Source organism: Bombus vosnesenskii, unplaced genomic scaffold (assembly GCF_011952255.1).
Source record: "Bombus vosnesenskii isolate JDL3184/JDL3185 unplaced genomic scaffold, Bvos_JDL3184-5_v1.1 scf7180000013788, whole genome shotgun sequence".
Lineage (NCBI taxonomy): Eukaryota > Metazoa > Arthropoda > Insecta > Hymenoptera > Apidae > Bombus > Bombus vosnesenskii.
Genome location: NW_022883218.1, coordinates 1,728,288 through 1,751,349, shown reverse-complemented (window position 1 = coordinate 1,751,349; position 23,062 = coordinate 1,728,288). Strand labels below are relative to the sequence as shown.

Genomic DNA, 23,062 nt, shown 5'->3' with positions numbered 1-23,062 from the left:
ACCAGGATTCCAGCAGGCGGAGTGCATTAAACATATTAAACAGTGACCCGACTCGCATTATTCTCCATCATATATATTGCCGATAAATGTACACCGGACGTAACCAGGATTCTCGTATTATATTTAATTTAAATTACGAATGGTGATACATTGATTTTTCGAACGTGCCACTTTTGCTTGATACCTTTTTAATGCACACATTCTGTTGTGGTTTCAAGGGAATGACGTTTTGGTCGTATTTATGTTCATTTATTTCACATTTGTTAATGTGAAATGTTATTAGGGGATTTTGAAAGCTTTATCTTACGCTATTACAACTGACGATTATCGATTTCATGTCATGTATGAGCCGTTCAGAAGCCATTTTGATCAACTTCGTAAAATGAAAAGTGCGTGAACGATAATGAATTTTGATGTTGTTATAAATACTGGTTCTGAAATTTGCCTCAGAGTTTACTATTATTTGTATCATCCTCTTGAGATAAGAGAACTCTTGAGAAGAGAAGAGATAGGTGAATAATACAATTTATACATTCTCAAATTCTTATTTAAATTTTTAAAAACTCAAATGTTTAAATTTTTGCATGAAGAAGAATCTTATGACAATCCCAACGAGTGACACCGACACTTTCGATCAGCATTCTATTCATGGAAATTTACCACACAGGGTGCATCGACGTTTCTTTCGATTTATAGACTCGTAGTCTCCATTCACTAGATAATAATCCAGGTAAAAAAAAAGACGTTACGGTTAGTGAACTGATCTGCCAGCTTTTTATATGCCTGAAATAATAAAGATCTTCCACGTAGCATTCTTCCTTGATATAAATTGTATAAATATTGACGCTGTTCACCAGGACACCGTCTCAATCACCGACAAGGGAAACAACCCTCTTGCTTTCTTCCCTGATCTTCGATCCGATAGAACGTTTTCTTTCCGAATATTTGGCGAATACTGCTGTACTAGGATGAAGTATCAACGAAGCAAGTGGCAAGTTAAACGATGTTGACTTGTGGACCGTGTAGAAACTGTTTGTCCTATGTTTAGCGATAAGAAGGGCAAATTTTTTTCGGTTGTATGTAGCATTAAGTATGTGTATATTTCTTTACTTATGTGTAGCTTCTCTTTTATTTTGAGAAATATCTATTAATATATTACATTATCTATAATCTATTGAGTATATACCTATTGTACAATATATCTATTTATGAAGTGTATCTATTAAATTCTACTCTAAAATAGTTGAAATATGTTAGCATATCGAATTTCTATAAAATTAAACAAATTATGTTAGAGTAAGAAATATAACGATAACTTTTAGTTAGTAACTGAAATAAGAATTGATATTTAAAAGTTAATATTATTTTTCATTTTATCCTGCAACGATGTGAAAATTTTCGTCGGTGCACATTTTTCATTTTTATTATTACTCATGCAGATAAAAAATTTGCGCGTGAAACAGCAAAATATAGTGCCGTATTTTCTTGTATATACAAATACTAATTTATGTCATAAGTGCGCTCTCTCAACACAATATTCACATTTTTCATTCGTAATATGTTTGTTATTATTAGCAATGTTTATATATTGTATATAATGTTTATATATTAGTAATATTTCAGACATAGACTTCCTTCATATTTAAAATTCTGAATAGTCCCAGATAATCGTGTTAATCTTTCGTAAATTAAATTACGTAAAATCCTTCGTTTTAAAAAGACAATAGAATTATCACAAAAGACAAAAGTTTAATCATTGCTAATGGATCCTTGAGTAAACAAATTTTAAGAACCTCTTACCTATCTCCATTTCTAGGCAAAATATTTTGTCACAAACAAAGAGAAATTAGTAATAATGTGACAAGTGCAAGAAATTAGAGTCGAAACGACATAATAAGATTTTTCCCACATATCCAAAGCGAATGAAACTTAACTGTTTCGAGAGACAGGCGAAGATCGACGTGCCCTACTTTCAAATCCTCTTGGATCGCAGGTTCAAAGTTAATCGAGCGGAATGAATTCTGGGCAAAGGGGTGAATTGACGCGTTACAGGGGTTAATTTCGATCTTATAGGCATCGCGTCGCGCGTCAGCGATAGAAAAGCTGTCATCGACAGGTCACTCGGTTCGGGCCACCTGGAAGGCGTGACGTGACGTGACGTGACAGCATTAGCAGAGACCCCACTCGCATTACCGTGTCATGTCGATCTTTGAGTTTCCGCACACAAAGTCCCAAGTCTTCGATATTATCGAACTTTCTCAATAAAAAATTATAATATAATATTCGTATCTATATTCATGACATAAAATCATATATAAAATATTATTATATATAAAATATTGTTATTAACGATAGATGGTCAGACTAAATATAAATTGAAGGTTTTAAACAAATAACGATATTAATATGAACGCTTTGCTTGTTAAACGCATAGTTATTAGAATTATGTCAATAGTATTTAATGGTAATTTATTTGTCTGGTCTTCTCATAAATTTTAGGTAATCTAACGCGGAAGAAATTGTATCAGGTGCATTGGATCGTGTGATTTAAAGCGGCGAGTTCACACGTGAATAAAATTAATCGGTTTTACGCGGAAGAATTCCTTTAATCACAGACAGGAAAGGTTTAATTTCAACTTTTAGTCCCGGCTGCAACTTTCCCGCAACGCCAACGAAACGATTTAGATAAATCAATTTGTGCTACGTATGAAATTACTTGTAGTAAGTTTTTTATGACAGTCTATCGAAGCTAAATTTATTTTCATGGGAATAACATGATAAAAAGTTTGGCTTCGTGTTCCACGAACAAGAATATTTAATAATCAAAATATGTACTGTTCAAAAATGATTATTCGTCCTCTATTGATAAAATTAATAGATTTAGTTTAATTCTCATTAAAAAGAGATAGAATACTAATTAACATCGTAAGTGAAATTATTTAATAATAAAAAGTGAATTTATTAAATACCTTAACGCTGTCAAAGTTATCTAAAATGTATATTAATAATAAATCCAGTATTGATTACCTACTCTATCTATTGCAAATTTTCGAGTACAAATTCTCAGTAATTATGAACAGTATCGGATACTTTAACCACATCCTATTAGCAAAAGCGTTAATTAATTCCGAGGAATTTCAGTTTACGAAACACAGTCTTTATCGTTCTACATATTTCGTGAACTATCTAGTGCCTACATAAACCAACCAACACAGGCAATATAGGCTAAATACTATCCCGCACTCCATTTATCCATGAAATATCACCTAAACTCCAGATAACTTCTAACGTAATCTCGCCTAATTCCTTCATTAAACATAAAATAATCATCAGGCTTTTCTCCCTCGACCACTGCTTTCAATTACCCCGAATCAAGTCATAGATCATAATCATCAAAAATTACGATCAAAACGTTCTTTGGGTCATGGAAGAATCCGTAAGGGAGGATAGACAAATCGGTCGTGCACTTCAAACTTCTCGAAACTCTTCATCCGTTCGTGAAAAATACGAGATTCCTTTCTTCTTCTTTCCTCCCGTGCGAATAAATACGATCTTCCGCGGGTGAAACTTCGACGAACTGTAACAGATGGCTTCGTGACTCGGGCGTCAACTTGCAAGGGGTACAGAAGGCTAGAAAGCCGTGATATTCATCCTTCAGCCACTAGAGAAAAGAATGGAAAAGCACCCTTGGGACATTCTTCAGAATGCCTCGATTTTGGCGCATTGACCGCGATCAATTCAAAATCGATTTCAAACACCGGTCTGTGATTCTGCTGTTTGTTCTGGATCTTAGAAATCAGAATTAAAGGATAATCCCTCATGAACACAGCTTGATTTGTGTTATACGTGATAGTAAAGATTTGCAGGTCTATGAATTATTCTAAAAGTAATACAATAGATACATTACTATCGAATTTGATAGCAGTTTTTAAATAAAATAGTATGTTTTTAAATAAAATTTATTAGACAAACAAAATGCTATAATTGTCGTCCTACGCGATTTGGTAGCTTAAATTTGAAAAAGATTGAGAGGTGGATGTAAATATCGTAATGATCCATAGCTCAGTGTGTACTTTCTGGTACCTGTTTTAGATCTTCAAAGATCTCATATTACTTTCACACACTACTTTACTCATGAAAAATAAATAGCACAGAGCCCGAGTTCTCCTTGAAAATTTTAATAGAGAGGTTTTAAAGTCGAGACATTGATTTTAATAAAGAATAAAGTCTAGACTCTGTGAAAGAGAATTGACAAATAACGTCATGCTTTTTGCATAAATCGTCTTTAAAAATAGTAAAGTTACCATCCAAAATAATCTATGCTTTCTACGTCACATCATCAGTCTCATCATCTCATCAGGCACGTCACGCAGTAAAAAATACAGCCAAAAATACAGATAGTCGACGAAACTATAAAATGCTGTGAACCCTATTCCGTTAGAATAGGGATGTTAAAGGTACTCTCGAGCAACAGATGCGCCCAAAACGAAGGTAATCCCGGCCAAAAGCCTTGAGAGTGGATTAAATTTCAGAAGTTAATTCCTACTCGTCTGCGACACTCGTCAAAAGTCAAGGGAAAATCAATGACGGAGACGTGTTGCGTAGCAGTCCTAGGAATTAAAAAATCTCCAGTATTCAAGGGCTGTACTTGTGAAAAAAAGGAGTACAAAGACCTAGAGGATCCCCTTTACGCTACGAGTCCGGATTATGTCAATTTGAACGCCAGACATCGTCATCAAAGTCTTTCTTTTCTCGATTAAAAATCCCTACAGCGACTAAACACGTTTTCAGGCGTAAGAGCAAATCAGTTCGAGTGTATTGGGCGGCTTGCACGCTCTTGTTTTGCAAGCAACCCCTTGCCTTATGCTTCGTCTCCCCTTGTGCATAAGACAAGGATCGAACTATGAAGAACAGAGTTGATGGATCGTCGGTTCATTATTGTTGAAGTTATTGCGTCATGAAAAAGCTCGTACCCTTCCGATCGTTGATTGGTGATGTTGTGCTGTTATAAGGTTATTGGTGTCCAATATTTCTGGAGTTGATTGATGATCGCAGTTATCTCTATTTTCTTTAGTTTGGATTTAGAAAGATTTCTTTTATTAGAGCATTATTCTTTTTCAGTAGAGCATGAGTGAGAAATGTTTCGAGAATGTTCGAGAGAAAATAATCTGCGATGAGGATCCTGTAGCTTTTAGTATTGATTTCTGTTTCTTGTTTGGACCATGAACTTCAATATTATAATCAAAAAATTAATATTAACATCTATTAAAACATGTATAATGTATTATAGAACTTCGAAATTGGTCAGATTTCAAATTGCATCTGTTTTGCGAATCCTTTCGTGAGAATAACGAGAACAAATGGCGAGAACGTAGAGGCATGAAATACCAAGGAAGAGGCAACGAATATAACGTAGAAAAGACAGAAAATAGACGAAGCTAAAGTAGAAAGAAGGTCGAAGAAGAAGCGGTGATCCGTAATCAATCACGATAACCTGGATATTCGATTTCCCCGCCAATTCAAATCGTTCGCCAATTGACTCCCTCGCAATTGAGCTCGAGGTGTTAAGGGACTTACCACAGCTGTTTCAATTTCTTTTTCCAGCTGGTTCGCCGTTCGTGAAATTAGACAATTTAATGAAGTCGGTAATCGTCAAATTGGGATTGAATTGAGAATTGGACACGCCTTTCTTGTTACTCGATCAAGCACCAGCAATAAATTCTATTTTAAAACGTTCCCGAACAAGATCTCGTACCAGAGAGGATCTTTCACTTGATTTTAAAATATTGTGCACAGAACTTTGAATCCCTCGCGTTTAGTAAATCATTCGGAGAGTTTGAATAAGTTTTTTTAAGTTATTTTTCAGAAGAAGAAATGCGGCATAAAGAAGTTCGATTTAAACAGTTTCGTTACAACGATTAAACTTCAAATTTAATTTGGATTGGATTCTTTTAAATCTTCCGACTTTGGAACTTGATTCTTAATACTGTAGAATCTTCTTCATATTAACGGATTTCACGTCTTTACCTACTCCTAGCACCAACAAAATTTAAAAAACTGATTATTTAAGCGATGAAGTTATATTACTACTAGTTATAGTACTTATAATATATTTGTGTTAGAAAATAAAGTATTATATAAAATAAGGAACAGTAAGAAATAATAAAATTGACATATATTTTTCCTAATCTATGACAGAAATATTACAGAGTTCAAAGTCGTCTATAAGTCTGCTAAAAGATCAGAAAAATTCTGTTAGTCTTTTTAAAAAAGTCTAATCTGTAGTTGGTTGATAATGATTAGAATTAGAAACATTACATTTGACATGCGTTTTCAAATAAACACTCCAATACTCATCGAACCGAATGAAAACTATAACTTTGATTTTTATGGCGCATCAATCCACTTTCGAATAGATTTGCTCATGCAACCGAAGAAATAACAGCGAAAGTTCGCCCCATTTCCCCGACTAATCTCTGTACGAACATTTACGACAAGTAGTTCAAGCAAAATAAGGCAGTTTCGAATGATCCTCGCTGCAACTGTCTTTCACCAAATGTAACACCAAAACTTTAACAAGATACTGCTCAACTTTCAACTCGTGCACCGATACTGTTCGTTCCACTTCCAATGTTCCATTATAAAAGATTACTTCCCATCCCCTGTACTCCCAGCAATTTATTACGACCTGCTGTTCTGACCGAAAACTATCGCTGACAATTTCATGCAAACGATTCAACGATTCTTGAAGATACAACGACGTAAGTGACAAATTAAAGGATTGTGTAAAAAATATTTAGTCTACATGTAGCGACAAAAATGGAGGAAGATCAATTAAGCTATAGCTTTATTCTCTGCTGCAATACGTTTTCACGATACGTAGAAGACTATTTCATGAAAAATGTAGTAGCAGTCAACTGACCTATACAAATTTTAACTCCTATTTTAAGGACAGTATCAATAATTTTTGTGCATGATATTTCCATGTTCTCTATATTTGACGTTCATTGAAGCTATAGAATAATTACAATTGTGACTATACAATTTGTTTCATAAATTAAAAAGTTATAAACCATCTTACTCCAAGTGAATTACGGCACCTACGTCCCGCCGATGCGATGCGCGGCATCTTCTAGGGAACTTAGGCATCTCGAAGCAATATCCGCCTTTGCGGTTTCGATATTAGTTCTCATAGAGAGACACACACGTTTTTTCATATTTCCATAAAAACAGAATTCAATTTCAATTAGATACTTCCTTGGATAAGCTATATGTGGTGCGTGTCAGCACGGTAGAAAAGAGACAAACGAAACTGGATGAGAGGAAAGAAGTCATTCTGGTTTCTTATTGTGGATTCGGGCTTTATCGTAGAATCGAGAATTCTAGAGTACCGCGTTGTTGGATTCATCACCGCAAATAAGTCACGAGGGAATATCGGTTATGAAATTTCGATGAAAGAGTCGCGATGTGGCTCACTGTAGTTGAAGTCCAATAAGCAGAATGATTTATGTATTAGCTTCCAGTGGAACATCAGAGTTCGTTCCATAGCCACTTTTTCGTAAATTCTTGTAACGAAATTAGTGACCTCTTTGATATTCTTAACAACCATGAATAAATCTGAAATTCATTACTATACTGCGGATTTCTATGCACATTCATAGGTTTGAGAACATAATTATAAAAGTAGAATCTCGATCGAAAATTGTGTTACTACTATTATAGAAAGCATGCTATACTATTTCATATTATGTGCATTTTGTACAATTTTTCTCCTTCAAATTTTCTGTAAATGCATATAAAATCACAATCTATCTAATTATAACGATATTGCAAACGATATATACTTTTAAATAAAAGTCATATTCTATACACATATAAGTAGTTATATAAAAAGAAATCAAACTTCTCCAAATACAATTTCTCGCATCGCCCAAATTTACTAAAAGCAATTCTCTTAACTTTCCCTACTTCGTAATTCCTTTCACTGTAAAAATCAGATTCTTCAGGTTTCACGCTTCATTTTACTGGATCCACAATCGGAAAGTATTCGGAGCCTCTTGGAAATCCTTGCCCTGAAAAATTCGGCTTTCACTGCACCCCAGAGAGACTCGAACAGCGAGTTCGTTAACAAACAGGTCACGATCGGGGAGCTGCAAAATCGGAATCCATCTCCAGCCAATTATCGGTCTTATCCTTGGCCGGTTCCAAAGTTCTGTGCCAGTAGTTCAGCCAATAGACGGCGGCAAAGGACACTTGGCCAAACGGATTCGGCCTTTCGAGTATAATAGCGAGGCCAAGATGCGACTAGTTACTCGGTGGAATCCGTGTTCCTCAACACGACAGTCATCTTTCCCTGGCTATTGGTCCACTTGCTTTCAGCAAACGTGCACACTGCACAAGTATGCGTAAGCGGCTGACTTCACGAATATTGAGACCCCGCCTGAGAATTGCATTGAAGTTCTCTAAACGTTCCTTCTCTCTCTACCATTCTGTTCCTCTACCTCTGTCTACACACACACACACACATCCGTGTACATGTATCCATACCCACGTAGACACAGAAGCGTGTCTCGTGGTAATAGCACTTCTGGGCTATTGAACTCCTAATCACGAAGTGACAACTGTTTCCAGCCGTGCTCCGCTCGCCCTGGCTAGCAAGCATTTACCTCTGTCTACGTCTCTATCAAAGCAAACTATTTCGCTCGGTTCGTTTCGTCCCTGATGGTCTCTCATTCCTTCCAAAATTCCAACCATACTCCTCTTTCTTCGAGATTCATTGACAGTTTCTTTGTTTTTCAGAGTAGCTCCTTTGTTATTTTCTCGCTTGCCAGTCTCTCTTATTTTCCTTCGTTCGTCGAGTCCTACGTTCTCAGTTCTTTTCCATCTATTCTCGTACCAGCACCGATTTTCAATGAAACGGAATGAAACTGAAAAAACACTCGATTCTTCGCTTCCATTTGAGTTACATCGAGGTTGCTCTACTCCTCCGCTAGTTTCATTTCTCTCTTTCTTCAGTCCTTAATACTTTCTTCCTTCGATCTTTACCATTCTTGTCCCTGACGATATAGGAAGCTTCGTCTCATTTTGATAATCTTCTCCTATTTCGGGTCAGTTACTGAAACTCTTCGATCCCCTCCCTGTGTCATTGCAACCATTCGAAGCATGCATTATCCGTAGATAAGTTAAAATGCAGTTTTCAAAATGCCTCTACATATGTCCCTTCGTTACGTAATATAGGAAACTTCGTCTCTTCTTGATAATCTTCCTAAGAGAAGTCTCTCAAGAGATGAAAGAGAGAGAGAGGGGTGGGTCTCAGATCAGCTTCCATCGACTGGATCCCTTCAGCTCTCTCCCTATGGCTTTGCAGTCATTCGAAATATGCATTGCCTACGTCGAAAGGCAGCTTCCAAAACGTCTCTACACATGTATCTTCTCTCAAGGGACTACACCTTAGCTTGAACACCGGCGTTCATTAAACGATACAAACGGTCATTAAGAGACTGACCGAACTCGGTCTTCGTTTCTATAGGTGGTCTCCTGTCGCCTCTTATCGGACTGTTGTTCAATCAGATCGAAGGACGCGATTAAATCGCAACTTGCACCTTGTGAAATTATCGTCGATCGTTGGAGAAGAGAAGTAAATTGCGATCGACGCAATGGAAATGAGCCGCGTTGATGAATCGCAGAAATTTCCAAACGAGTTTCGATGGACGAGCGGACAAACGATTGAAAAAAGTAATAAAAAGGCGAATCGTCAAGCGGACCGTTTTGGAAAAAAACTGAGGAAACTCGTTGATTGGAGAGGTTCCTTCGCGTGGAATGCATTAAATCGTGGACGATATCAATATTTCGTGTGCCACGACATAAATATTTATCGATCTCATACATCGATATGTATGGATCGGTGCTGCTGGTGTCGCGATATTAACGTTGGCGAGTGCAAGCGTGTGACTTCGGGGGCTGAAGTTATACGGTGAACGTTTTTTCGAATATTCGATCGGGAGTGGATTTAGGCGATGGAGAAAGAACAGGGCGAATGACACGCATCGCATCCTCTTTTTTTGCTTTCTACCTCTTCTTCTTCGTTTTATGGGAAAAATAAATTGGGAAAACGTGACACGTATAAAAAATTTTAAATGGACAATCTCGGACGAATTTTTGTTTTTTTCTTTATTACTTTGAATTTGTAACTAACTTAATAGGTCAGCTATTTAGAAAATACTGTGCAACGATTTTATTCTACATTTGAGGATTGCTGGAATTCTTGGGTTTAGTGCAATTTAACGTTCTAATAAATTACAAAGACTAGTAACAGTACAAATTTCTAGTGATAACCTCTATCTCTTTGAAAACTTCTAACTATTGATTGATTAAATAATCGTGGATAAGCAGTGACAAAATATGATCATAAGAATTTATATATAATGCTTATCTGTAATCTATGAGAATTCTAGATATTTTATTTAAGGAGTTCAGGAACTGGACAGCTAAGAAAGCTCGAGAAAAATTCAGCAAGCGATACAAGTGATTTTGATTCCTGATTCCTGAAATACGACGATTTTATCCGATTACAAACACATCGTCTATAACTGACTCTTTTCTCAAAGGATATCCTTAATTCTTAATAAAAAATATTGCGAAATTGCAAAATTATGGAATAGAGTTGTAGTATCGGGGAGAAGGACCTAAGAAACGTCGAGCTAACTACAGACAATGTCGCGAGAGCCGAGGCGCTGTCGGCTCCATCAATGCATTACCGGGTCCTTCAACTAAATAGCTTCGCCGAAAAGACCTACGTGACCCTGGCTACGAGCGTCTGCAGAACACGTGTGCGGTGGGCCTAGCAAAAGACAATAGAGTGCTACAACGGCCAGAGAGTCAGTCGAGAAGCAGAGTGCCAGTTGAGCGGATACGGAGTGTGAGTCGGCGTGCGACGATATTGTAGTCGGTCCTTTTGTTATCGAATATCACTTATTAAAATACATTAAACTTTGAACTCTACCATCATCACTTGTCCTTACTCTAAGAATCCATCAGTTACCACAGAGTATTCACAGGAACGAAATTAAAAAAAGATATAGGATCTAAGTTGCCAAAAGTATATTAGTCAACTTACAATTTTTCCGTAATTCTTCAGTGTCCCCAATAACCCTAAATTTCAATCAAAATATCACACTTCATCCATAACTACACTTTCAATATTCACGAATTACGCAATAACAATTAACGTTTCACAATTTCCAACAATCAACGCTTTTCCTAGGAATCGATTATACAGAATTGCTCACATTTTCGCGAATGGATGGAATTTTCCCGCCAATTTCGACGTGAGTTCTCTAGAGTTCTCCCGCGAAATAAAGAGGGGAGAAGCTCTTAGGTGCGACGATCGTGCCGCGTGAAATGCCGAGAAGGCACTGATGGTGTTTTCGCGAATGACTACGAAGGCCGGAATTCCGTTTCACCGCCATGCCCCGACTTTATATTTGGTACGGCCAAGCGGCGCTAATAATATGTGCACGCTATTGTCGATTCATGGATCATTCGTGCACGCGAAACTCCTATACTACTGCTTCGAAAATTTTTAGACAACAACGATAGGGACGTGATTGATGGTTTCCTTCTGCTGGTTAGCGGATTCGGTTGAGACATCGGATGGATTAGAAAAGTTTCAGCAATTAGCGATTGCAATCATGTTAATTGGGGCACGTGTGCGCCAATAATGAATTTTGGTGATTGTTAAGGTGACTGGATTTACAGCGCGTCAAAGTTGTTTTTTATGATTAATTAAAACTGCTTCATTAATCTCATTGTGCGTTTAGCGATTTATTTTGATTGTTTATTGGAATTTCTCAACGAGTCCAGGAAATTTAGACGCTTTGTTAACAAAATATTGTTTCTCATATCAAGAATGCACTTATTCTTTATTCTTAATCACTGTGTAATTAGTATTAAAATAAATATATTAGGTTGGAACTGTTGAAAGTTCTATTTGAAAACACAAGTTTTTTATCTCGATCTAGGTGATTAATAAATTTCGCAACATTAGATATTTTAATGACAAATTATTTTCATATTATTTATTTCAATATAGCTTACTCATTACCCTCTTTCCTTTCTCGATTCGATTTTAAATTTTTATTGAAGCTTTCAAGCATCGTGTCACAGAAAATATCAATTGACTAAAAAATATAACATGATCAATAAATTTTTTACATACAGTGTTAAGGCTTGTTCCGATAACGCACTTTATATGAATATTGCATCCGTGAATAATAATCAGAGTCTCTTACCTGAAACAGAAAATACAATATATTATTAATAAATTTTTTCCAATTAAAAAAACGAATAAATTATTTTAAGTCTTCCAGTTACATTTAAATACCAATTAAATTATTATAAGAGTTTATGACGAAATTCTTTGAAATTTGACAATATTGTTTTTAAACAATAAATAGACATGACCGTAATGAAAACGAGGTAAAAACAAGTGTTCGAAAAATGAACCACTTAATTGTATTGTTTAGTCAGAGTTAGTTACAAAAATGGCCGTAACGAGAAGGTATATTTATAGGTTTGGAATCTTCGTGGATCTCGTGGATGGCAAGTCTTTCAGGGAATGTGGGTAACGAATTCAAAAAGGAGTAAAATTGGAGGTTTCGTTGCCTCGTCACATCAAACGCGTCCTGATCCTAAGAAAATTCGTTCCGCTTTCTGGAAATCACTTTCTGACGAACGAACTTCTGCTTCACGATAGACGAAGATCGCTGGGAACGAGAAAGGACGTGATGCGTTCATTCGTGATAATTTTCTTTTCATTCTCTTACGGTCGAAGAAGTTATCAGGAAGGTTTATATTTGAGCCTATTAAAAGTCAATTTCGCCAACTCTAGTTGTAGTATCTTTTTATTTGTTAGTCTACGAGTAAAGGAAGTATAAATCTTTTTAGGAATTCAGGGTTAAAGTTCGTCCCGTGCAAACAATTTGTAAAGAGCAATCAAACAATTCTTTAAATCCCATCGATAAAACTATCCGAGTACGAAGTGAAAAATTCTATGTCGCGTATCTAGATCACAGGTCTCTTTTACTACCTGCCGATTGACTTCGAATTTTACGAAGTCGTTGTAAAACTGACACTTCTCTCGCACGTTTAATAAATCCTCGAATTTATGTGTACGTACTAACAATCACGGTTCAACGAATTCTTTCTCAGTGATTCTAATTTTCCTCGGATAAATACAATCCGCTTTAATTTTACGATTGCAACCTTCCTCAGATTACTGGAAGGAAAAAAAGATGGTAGAACTTTAAAAATGTCACTTCTCAATCATCCAAATCTTCAAACACGAAATTTCGCTGGAAACCTACAAAATTTCTGAAGATGCACAAGTCCATTACAAGAAAAGCTGATACTGAAAGAGAAGAATATTAACGAATATTACAAAATTTCACAATGAAAAATTATGAAGAAGTTCTCTAATTCTCTGAAAGATTTCTCAAATTATCTAATACTGTCAGATTTACAGAATTGACAGTGTACAGTGCAATTCGAATGCAGTAATTTATTTACAAACTGTCGCCGGTAACGAAAGCAACCGTACAAACGAATCGAATATTCGGCTGTACTCCGAACAGGCCGCGCCCGTCGGCCGCATCCCCTCATTTCCCAGCTATTGTTCGTCCCGGACTTTTTTCAACGTTTTCGTTTATTAGCGTCGACGCGTATCGCGAAATGAATGGCTGTAATTTCCGAACGCGAAATCGAAAATTCGCGCGTGCCTGGAGATTGATCACGGCAAATTCGAATAAAACCGGTCGCTGGTACGTTGCCGGAAAATCGTGCAAAATAAAAATTGCCAGACCTCGAGAGCCGAATGCTACGTTAAATGTTCGTTTCAGCCCTCCCTTCTAGCTTCGGTTCGTGAGATATCCCTAGATTTCATTATTGTGTAAATATATTGATTCGTCTAAATAATTCCACTTCGTGCCCCTGTAAACCGCTATTGAAAACCCCAATATTATTTTCCCCACTTTTAGCTGATAATTTCTCATTGCTATAATATTACATAAAAATATTAATTCTTAATTCAATTTATTGAAATTATTAGAAAAGTCGGATATTGTAAGAAAGTTTCTGGAACTTATGAAAATATATTGTGGTTTAAATATCATGTATTATACATATGTAATAAGTACTAGTAATAATTATACTTATAACAATTACACTTGTAGTGATTAACTGGCATTAATGTGTATATTTTGATAAAAGTTACATATTTTTGCAAATTGTTCGAACAATTTCATACGGGACAGATATCATACTGTACATTATATAGTTAGAACTGAAAAATATGGCGGGAGAAACTCATTCTGGATATTGCTTGTAAATATATGTAGGTACACATATTTCGGTTTTTATTAGAATTTCATTTAACGCATTCGACAATGTTTATTAAATACAATCGTGTAAAACAACGTAATCTCCGATATCGAAGAAATTGAAATTCTATAACTTTTGTGGAAACGATTTTATCGTGTTTACAAAAGGATAACAATTAGTTTTCTTTGAATAAAAATATGTTTTTCTCAGTAAAGCAATATCGAGCAGTAACTTTTGTATGATTTATACAAAAAAATTTTTGCTTGTTACTTTATATAATTTTAAAAATTTTCAATAATATGCAAATCAAAAGATCTTTATTACCTCTGCCAGTCTTGCAAAGTAACCGGAAACATGTCTTTGTTCCCGCGAAAGTTCGACGTGACAAAAGCTCTGGCACACAAACAGTAACACTAAAGTAACAGGCACCGATTGACATCGGCTGCCACTGACTTAATCCTTACAGGATTCTAGTCGAAACTACTTCGATGTAGCTGGCTGAGTTTTGGTCAAGTTGTGGCCTGGTCGCTCCTAAGTTTCCGATGCGGTGAGATGCAAATGTGTTAGTTGCATTCCAGCCGGAGTTTTCCTTGGAAACTTGAAACCAGTAAGCTCTACGTATCCATCGAGAATCTTGCCGCGGAAGTCTTTGCCCCGTTCCGAATGCCAGAATACGAAACTTCGATCGTATCGATCGACTAACAAGTCGATTAAGAATTGAACGATCATTCCACATACTTATGATGCAAATACGCTTCTAGATATACAGATACATAGTTCACGCGAAATACAATGTTTTCATTTTTTAAATAGTCGGTGAATGAAATTACGATAAACTAAGATGAGATATTTCAATTCGAATAATCTGTGAATAATTTCGAATAATTTCAATTCGAATTCTTGTAACCTCTGTTGTAGTTGCAGATTTTGTTTATTTGTAAATTTTATTTTAGTTTTACTACTTTATTTTATATTCTTATCATGATTTTAGATTTTCATGAAATTTTTAAATTCAGACGTGAACGGAATTTCTAGAACTATTAGTAAATTTTTGCGAAAATTTGATTATATGCATTTGAATGTTCGCAAGATAAGTTACAGGAGCAATATGAGTACAGAATACCTATAAGTATCAAAACTTTATAACTTTGTTACGCAACAAGCATAAAACTGATTCATCATAAACTATACTGATTTCCAATAAACAGAGTAGCGATTTTCTTCCTTAATTAATCAATTAGAAATCAATTAATTAAAAACAGAAGAACAACTTGATAAATAGAAAATAGAAAATTGTAAAATTATCATCATTTTGCACCACAAAATTTACACACTTATTATTTTGAATTTTATTTAATTCCAAGAAAGGAATTATCAATTTCGTTGATTAATAAATAGAAAAACGTTGATTAATAAACGATCTACGAGCCTCCCTCGATTACATAAGACAGTGAAATTACAGGTGGATTTCCTTTCTCTATTTTCTTTTTAATGAAAACGTATGTACGATTGCCTACGATGATCATCGATAAGTCTTCCATATTCATTACGAATATCATCGATCGTGAAGCATCAAGCTACTGCTTCGTTTTCCTTTCAGTCAAGAAATAAACGCGCACATCCGCCCAACAATAGCAACATAATTCACGAGAGACGATCAAACTCAAATATAACCGATGTATTGTTGAAGACTGACTTGCTCGCTCTCGTTTGGTATTGTGTAAATATTCATGAAAGCCCGATTCCATTGTTGGTAACTAATGAGGAAAACATCGAGTACGACGGGCAAAAACAAAAAAGATATAGAGTGGGGGAATAGGATCGAATGTTGATGTGTAAGAGCCTTTGTCGCGATCTCGAGTTAATTCTTTTTCATCACTGCGTTCATGTATTTTATTGTATTTATTGCAGGTATTATGTATTATATATATATATATATATATATATATATATATATATATATATATTTTTTCTTTATATAAAGAATGATTATAAAACAAATATATATAATACACATAAAAAAATATATATATGTATGAATAGAAAATAATACTTTTAAAGTGTTATTCTATTGATGCATTAGTTCATAATTTGATCTAAATTCTGCTGTATTAGTGTATTAGTGTATTCTGAATTAGTGTATTATCTTATCTTTAATGTCGGTATTTTAATCATCTATTTATTCAACTTTTTCTAAGTTACACAAAATATTAAGTATTTTAAATGAATAATTCTTGAGTGAAATATTTATTAAGGTATACGGTAAAACTAAAATAATACCGTGCATTCTTAAATTCATTTACAAAATTAGAACATTTTTAACTAGTATGCTTAATTATAAAATGTTTGTACAGTATTGTATATTTATTTGAATTTAGCAGACATTAAGCAGCACTTTATGAGTTCTTAAGAAAAGCCTTTTTCATTTTCTACGAAAATATTACAAATTCATTGCTAAGAGACTAGTTAACTATTGTTGAATTCTTCCATTCAGAGTTTTAATATTAGGATATATTTCTATGAAAGAAAATTCCGGCGATAGGGTTAAGAAACTAATATGGTTCTTCATTGCATAATAGAACGGATAATAAATATCCTATGGCTGTCCGGAAAGTTCGTGCCGATTTCCGGCAGGTGGCATTAAGACAGGTCTGAATATATTAGAATAATTGAAAACAAACGACATGTGTAAATATTTTTTAAAGTGATAATTTAGACATCTTTGGAAAAAAGTTTTGTTAAGACACGTTAATTTTCGTTAGTTTTATACGCTTTTAAATATGGAAGAAAACAAAGTGCATAACAGGCATTTGATGCTTTTTTTATCGGAAAAGCAAAAATGCCACACAAACCGAAACAGAATATGCGCTGAGACGGTGCTATGGATAAAAGAACTGTGCAAAAGTGGTTTTCTAGGTTTGAAGCTGGTGATTTCAACCATGAAGATCAAGAACGCCCGGCTCCATCACTGATGAAGATCACATCAAAAAGTTGATCGAGAATAACCCACGCTATACGACACGTGAATTAGCAGAAACATAAAAAATATTAAAATCCACCATCCACGAGCATTTTATGAAGCCTGCCAACATAAACCGTTTTAATGTATGGGTTCTCCACGATTTAACGGAAAACAATCTGATGCATCGCATTTCCATTTGTAATTTCAAGTAATGACGGGGATGAAAAAAATCGGAAAGAATTTTCCGGACAACCAATATTTCTTCGAGGTTGTTAAATGGAAAACCGTTTATCATTGTATCACTGGATACGTCTGACTTTCGTTATTTGTTCCAGAGTGAAATAAAAGAAATCTTCAGAAGGTTGAATAGTGGCTCGTATAACCTTGCGAAAAAACAAAGCCATACGAAAGAGGAACACGGGAAAAGAAATCTCTTGAAATGGAACGAATCAAGCCAAGTGGAATGTCTAGCTTTCGAAATAGTAGACGATGGACGAGTATCGTGAACTGCTTGGAAATCCCTTTAAAGTTTCCTTCTCATTTCTTTTTCTTTTTTTTTTCTCTCTCTTAACTGCATGACCGCTCGTTTCCCTTTCAGAGAGTTAATAAAATTATCGAATAACAGCATGCAAGGGTTTAAGCTGTGAAAATGTGAGTCTTCCGCCCCTATGAATTCATTGTCTTCTCAACTTGACGTGTATCTTTGATATGGAAGGGTGCGAGAAAAAAATTTTCCTGACAGAAGGAAGATCTTTTATTTCGAAATCATGTGATGTTTTAGATGCTTCTAAATGTTTCTGAAAATTTTTGGATTAAATATAAAAATTATTCTTTGCGTTTTATTATCATAAAATTATTAAAATATTTGTGGCAGCATTAATTTCATCATTCCACGCAAACAAAAATCAGAAATACATAATGCTTCTGTAAATCTGTTACAAAAATCATATAAATCGTTTAGTATGTATAACTTCATAGATAAATTTGTAGAAAATATTAAAAATTAATGCTGACAAATAAATTTTTGCGTTGCTTAAGCTCTATTTGGGTTTGTTTCAACTCTCGCTGCAATTTAACTGGAAAAGTGGTTTCGATTGTCAATATTTTATGAGCAGGTAATATCGATATTTTCCCTACCATCTATCTTCAGTATCGAGTGCAATTATCACGATAATGTACACAGATATACGATCTTGTGATTTATCAATGATCGAGGATAGCATAGTTGAGTATTAAACACGCGAACCTAACGACTTTTCATTGAACAGCTCTTCTGTCTGTTGAAACTGAACTTCTCTACATTGCTATGTTTTCTTCTACCTATTCGATGCTCGTTTCATATTTTTTCTCTATTTTCTGTTTTTCTTCTTTGTTCTACTGTTATTTATCCCTTTTGTGTCTTTCTCATTATTTACTGATATCGCATGTACTTCTTTTGTAGATAAATAATTCTTCAGACAATTTATTACAAATTTAATTCATTAACATTCTTGTATCTGATACTAGAACTGTAATTTAGATTCAAATGGAATTATGCGATTAAAAGCAGGACTTCGTTATGCGAATAATACATAGAAATACTTATAAAAACTGGAATAAAATAAATTATTATAGCACCACATTTATTTAACTGCAGTTATTCTGAACTTTTAAATTATTTCACTTTTTTAATTATTAATAATAACTCTAGTCCTATTCATATTTTATAGAAGTTATTCTTATTAAAACATATCTTCGTAATTAATCTCTTGTATGTATCTCGAACCCTGTATCCTTTATTAAACATGTTAATTAGAAACGCGTGTAATCGAGATCGAACATCAGCATAAACGATGGCCTTTCAATTTAGAATTGCCAACGTGTTAGTATTCATTTACGTATAACGTGTAGTAATTGTTTGAGGATAGCCTAAGTTACATATGAATATACAAATATATATTATTTTAAAAATTATTATTATATAGAGAAGAAATTATATTGAATATTATTTTATTGCATGGAAAATAGTAAAAATGAGAATCTTCCTAAAGTATAAAGTTCCAAATTTTCCTTAAATATTGGGATTAAATTTTAAGACAAATGTAGGATTTATGGGAGATTTATAGTATCTATGAAAATGGAGTACCATTATCTCTAGCATTATTATGGATGTTGGTGGATACGGTGAGCGGTTAATTGGTATTTTGGTATCCGTATCGAGAAAGGGTGTATCAATCAGAAATTGAATAGAAGAAAAAAGGAAAAGGATGAGAAACATAACTAGTATAGAATTTAAAGTGTAGTTATTTACGTGAAATTCGGTGCTTCAAAGCTTAATATACAACGTAACGTATACTATAGCAGAAAATGTATAGTGTAAAACAAGAAGGTAATTAATAAAGTCTTGTAAAATAATATTTATTTCGGATAAGTACATTTAATTTTTAGGGCAGGATAAATATTTTGCACTCTCCTAAAAAGGAAGTTCTCCATTCGTTTTTTTGCCTTTATTTATCTCTTGCCTTAAATTAAAGTTTAAATTAAAGCCTCTTGTTTTAGAGAATGAAAAAGAGCAAAATTAGTATATCAAAATAGATGAAACACATTTATATGAAAATATGCAATATCTAAGATTTATTTACAAATGGATTGAGGTTCCAGAGGAAGATTACTTCAAAAAGGAAGGAACATTACTTGAAATACTCGAACGTAGCTACATTTCATTATGACTACTCAAAGTCATACAAGCAGACACATAGCGAATGAGGAAAAACCCTTCAGCTTCGGTCTCAGTAACAAACTAATAATTCTCCTCGTTAACAACTCGATATTAAGCATTCAGAAATTGCACGATGTTGTTCATGGTACTTCATATCATCAGCCTGATGTAGCCGTCGAATGATGGGGGAACGGTGAACTGTAATAATTCAACCTCTCACAGAGGATGATGACGTTACTGCCATAAGCAAGGGTACGAATCAGAGCAAAAGAGTTAATTTCCCGGAAAAGTTTCTCAGTACCCGTGCGTCATCAAAATGGTTCAATGACCTTTAGGAGGAGAAAAGTGGTCACCGACAGGAGCATAATGAAAAAGTTCGATCGCATCAGGCGCAACGAGTTTCCAGACAATCACTTTCCACTCAACTGGTGTTTAAAAACCAGCCTCAAATTGCCGAACATCGAAATGATTCATTCTCGTTTCCGATTGTTGTGTATATGGAACCTAATTATATGTTCCATCTATTTTACCTAAAATACATTGATATTTATACTAATGTAATTCGATATTTGTTACGGCTAATCAAATATAGATTACACAAATTAAATTACATTTTTTTGACTATACAATTAAACATTATTTCGTAAGTAAAACCGTTGAGACGTAAGTTTTCATAACAACTTAAATTAGATTTTAGTTATGATATTAATTTTATAATATTTAATTGTAAACTAACGTTGATAATTATTATCATGGAAAATGATAGCAGAATGAGAATTAAATTATACAATCCAAACTTCTATGAATGGCTCATAATTCAACGATACCAATTCAGGATTAAATCGTAAATGATTGAAATCATGGTTGTCGAGTCTCGTTACGGTATCTGTTAATGAAATTTCAAATTGGTTCATACAATACACATAATATATACATAAAATGTTTCTACAAGTAATAACTCACAATAAGGAAAATTTTTAAAATGTAAAGATAAATTCTTCAAGAAAACTCTTTTATTTCTACAAATTCTGCGAATGCCAAATGTAACTCTTGTCAGAAGCAAGAAAATTAACATATTCTCCAACATAAATCCACTTCGAATCCCGAGACTACTGCTAGCTACTTGGCCGTTTTGACGAACGAGATTCCTTCCGCCACACCCAGTTTGCTTCTAATCATAACCTAATCTACCATTTAATCACTCGAACGAACTGGGATTCCGATACGCGAGATCGATACGCCATGATCCTCGACGCTTCAGCCACAATCCAATCTCCGGGTAAAGCGATGGAAGCGAAGGACGCTGCGAGATAGAAGACGAGAACCGGAAAAGCGTCAGATTTCACGGGACATCGGGGGTGGAAATTACCGTCGAGCCGTTTCAAAAGCCATAGCAGTGTAAATCCGTTGCGGCGTGGTAAATTAAAATCGCATTTTAATCGTCGCCAGATAACCAACACTGGTGAAATCTCGTCGGGATTAAGGAACTCCTATTTGAAGCTCCAGAGCGAACAAGCTTTAACCGATTGCGACTTGAATTTCACGACGGTTTTCAATTAGCGATCACGGCCTGACGTTTCGTAAAGAAACGAAATGGAGGAAGGATTAAGACTGGTAAATTAACAAAAATCTAGTTTCCAGTTCTTGAATGAGGTAAATTCAGAAACAGTTTGGTAAAATTAAGTTGAGTTGGAGTAACGGTTTGATTATCGTTAGATAGGGGCGGTTTATTGGAGCTGTATGTTGTGTAACTTGGAAGAATAGATTGGATGAACGAAAATGAGAGGATTTTTGGCGTCTTAAGAACTAGGTTTTACGAGATGGACATCGGTCATAAAGCAGGATCGTTGAAGCTTTAGGTCGCTGGTATCGTGTCTGAATCAAATTTAGAGTCTTTCAATCTTTTGGCTACTAACGAGGATCTCGTAACAATTTTATGGAAATTACTTGTTCTGCCATTGTAAAAGAGGTAGGAAGACGTTCCAAAGAATCGTAATGAGGATATAATAAAGTACAGAAAAAGAAAGATACAAAAGGCAGAATAAAATGTAGTATAATTAAAAGTAATTGTGAGAGTTAAAAGCAACTTTGCAATTATTGTTTATCAGATAACGTGTATTATTCCTTGAAACTGCCTCTAAACTCATAACATATTCTATTTATCATTAATATGCTATGTATTCGTTAATATTAATTTGGGTAGAAATTCTTGTGATATTTAATTATCGTAAAAATTACGGAAATTATAAACAGAGTATCAAGGCTGTAATTTATGGTTATTTCAGTACAACTATTTATTTTATTAGAAGATAAAGTTTAGGATTAAACTCCTAATTTTTTGTAAATATCGTCTTAACCTTTCTACCGACTTTTTAAATATCAAACAACTGTCTCGTGTTTGCAAATCATTAAACAAAGATTTGTCATTGTCTGTTTCCTTGATACCTGGAATTTCGTGGTTTTGCTCGCGATCTAGAAAAACTAGAAGACATCGGAGAAAGAATTTTTAGAAAATACTCGCTTCGTTGCTACTTTATTTCTGTCGTTTATATTCCTGGCATTTGTATTAGCATGAGAAATATTATTTTCTTGTGACAAAAGAAACATGGCATAGAAACGAGCATAAAATTGCTAAGTTACAACGTAAAATTTTTCAGGGAAGTAGTATTTTCAAAAATTTCATTCTAGAAATTTTTCTTGCAATTAACGGTACATTGTTACCTGGAATTATTATCAGAATTATTAAGGTAATAAATTTGGCATGGAGAAACTATACTATTACGTAAATAATATTTATGAAAACACCATGATTTAATATTCTAATATTATAAGCGAACAATTCGTTTGATACTGAAAGTCAATGAAATTAATAAAATTACAATAAAATTCCCAAATAATGCATATTTCAATTATTTTTTAAAAAACAATACCTCTGAAAATTCCTGTTTCTACGAGAACTCTGTGGAGTTACGAAATTCCTAATAAATTAACGATTCACTGAAATCGTTATAAAATATCCAAGCCAC

The 23,062-nt window shown here is 34.4% G+C and overlaps 1 protein-coding gene across 4 annotated transcripts in view; it reads right to left on the bottom strand.

The window, feature by feature from the left end:
- LOC117238943 (protein eva-1) overlaps window positions 1-23,062 on the bottom strand; it is a 336,187-nt gene that overhangs the window by 211,181 nt on the left and 101,944 nt on the right. Inside the window, exon 1 of one of the 4 annotated variants that reach the window (XM_033504148.1) lies at window positions 11,117-11,164. The exons of 1 other annotated variant lie outside the window; for it this stretch is intronic. The gene's annotated coding sequence lies outside the window, so the exon portion shown is untranslated. Of the gene's footprint in view, window positions 1-11,116; window positions 11,165-23,062 lie in introns of those variants that run through there. 2 more of the 4 variants (XM_033504146.1, XM_033504150.1) reach the window with 2 other exon arrangements.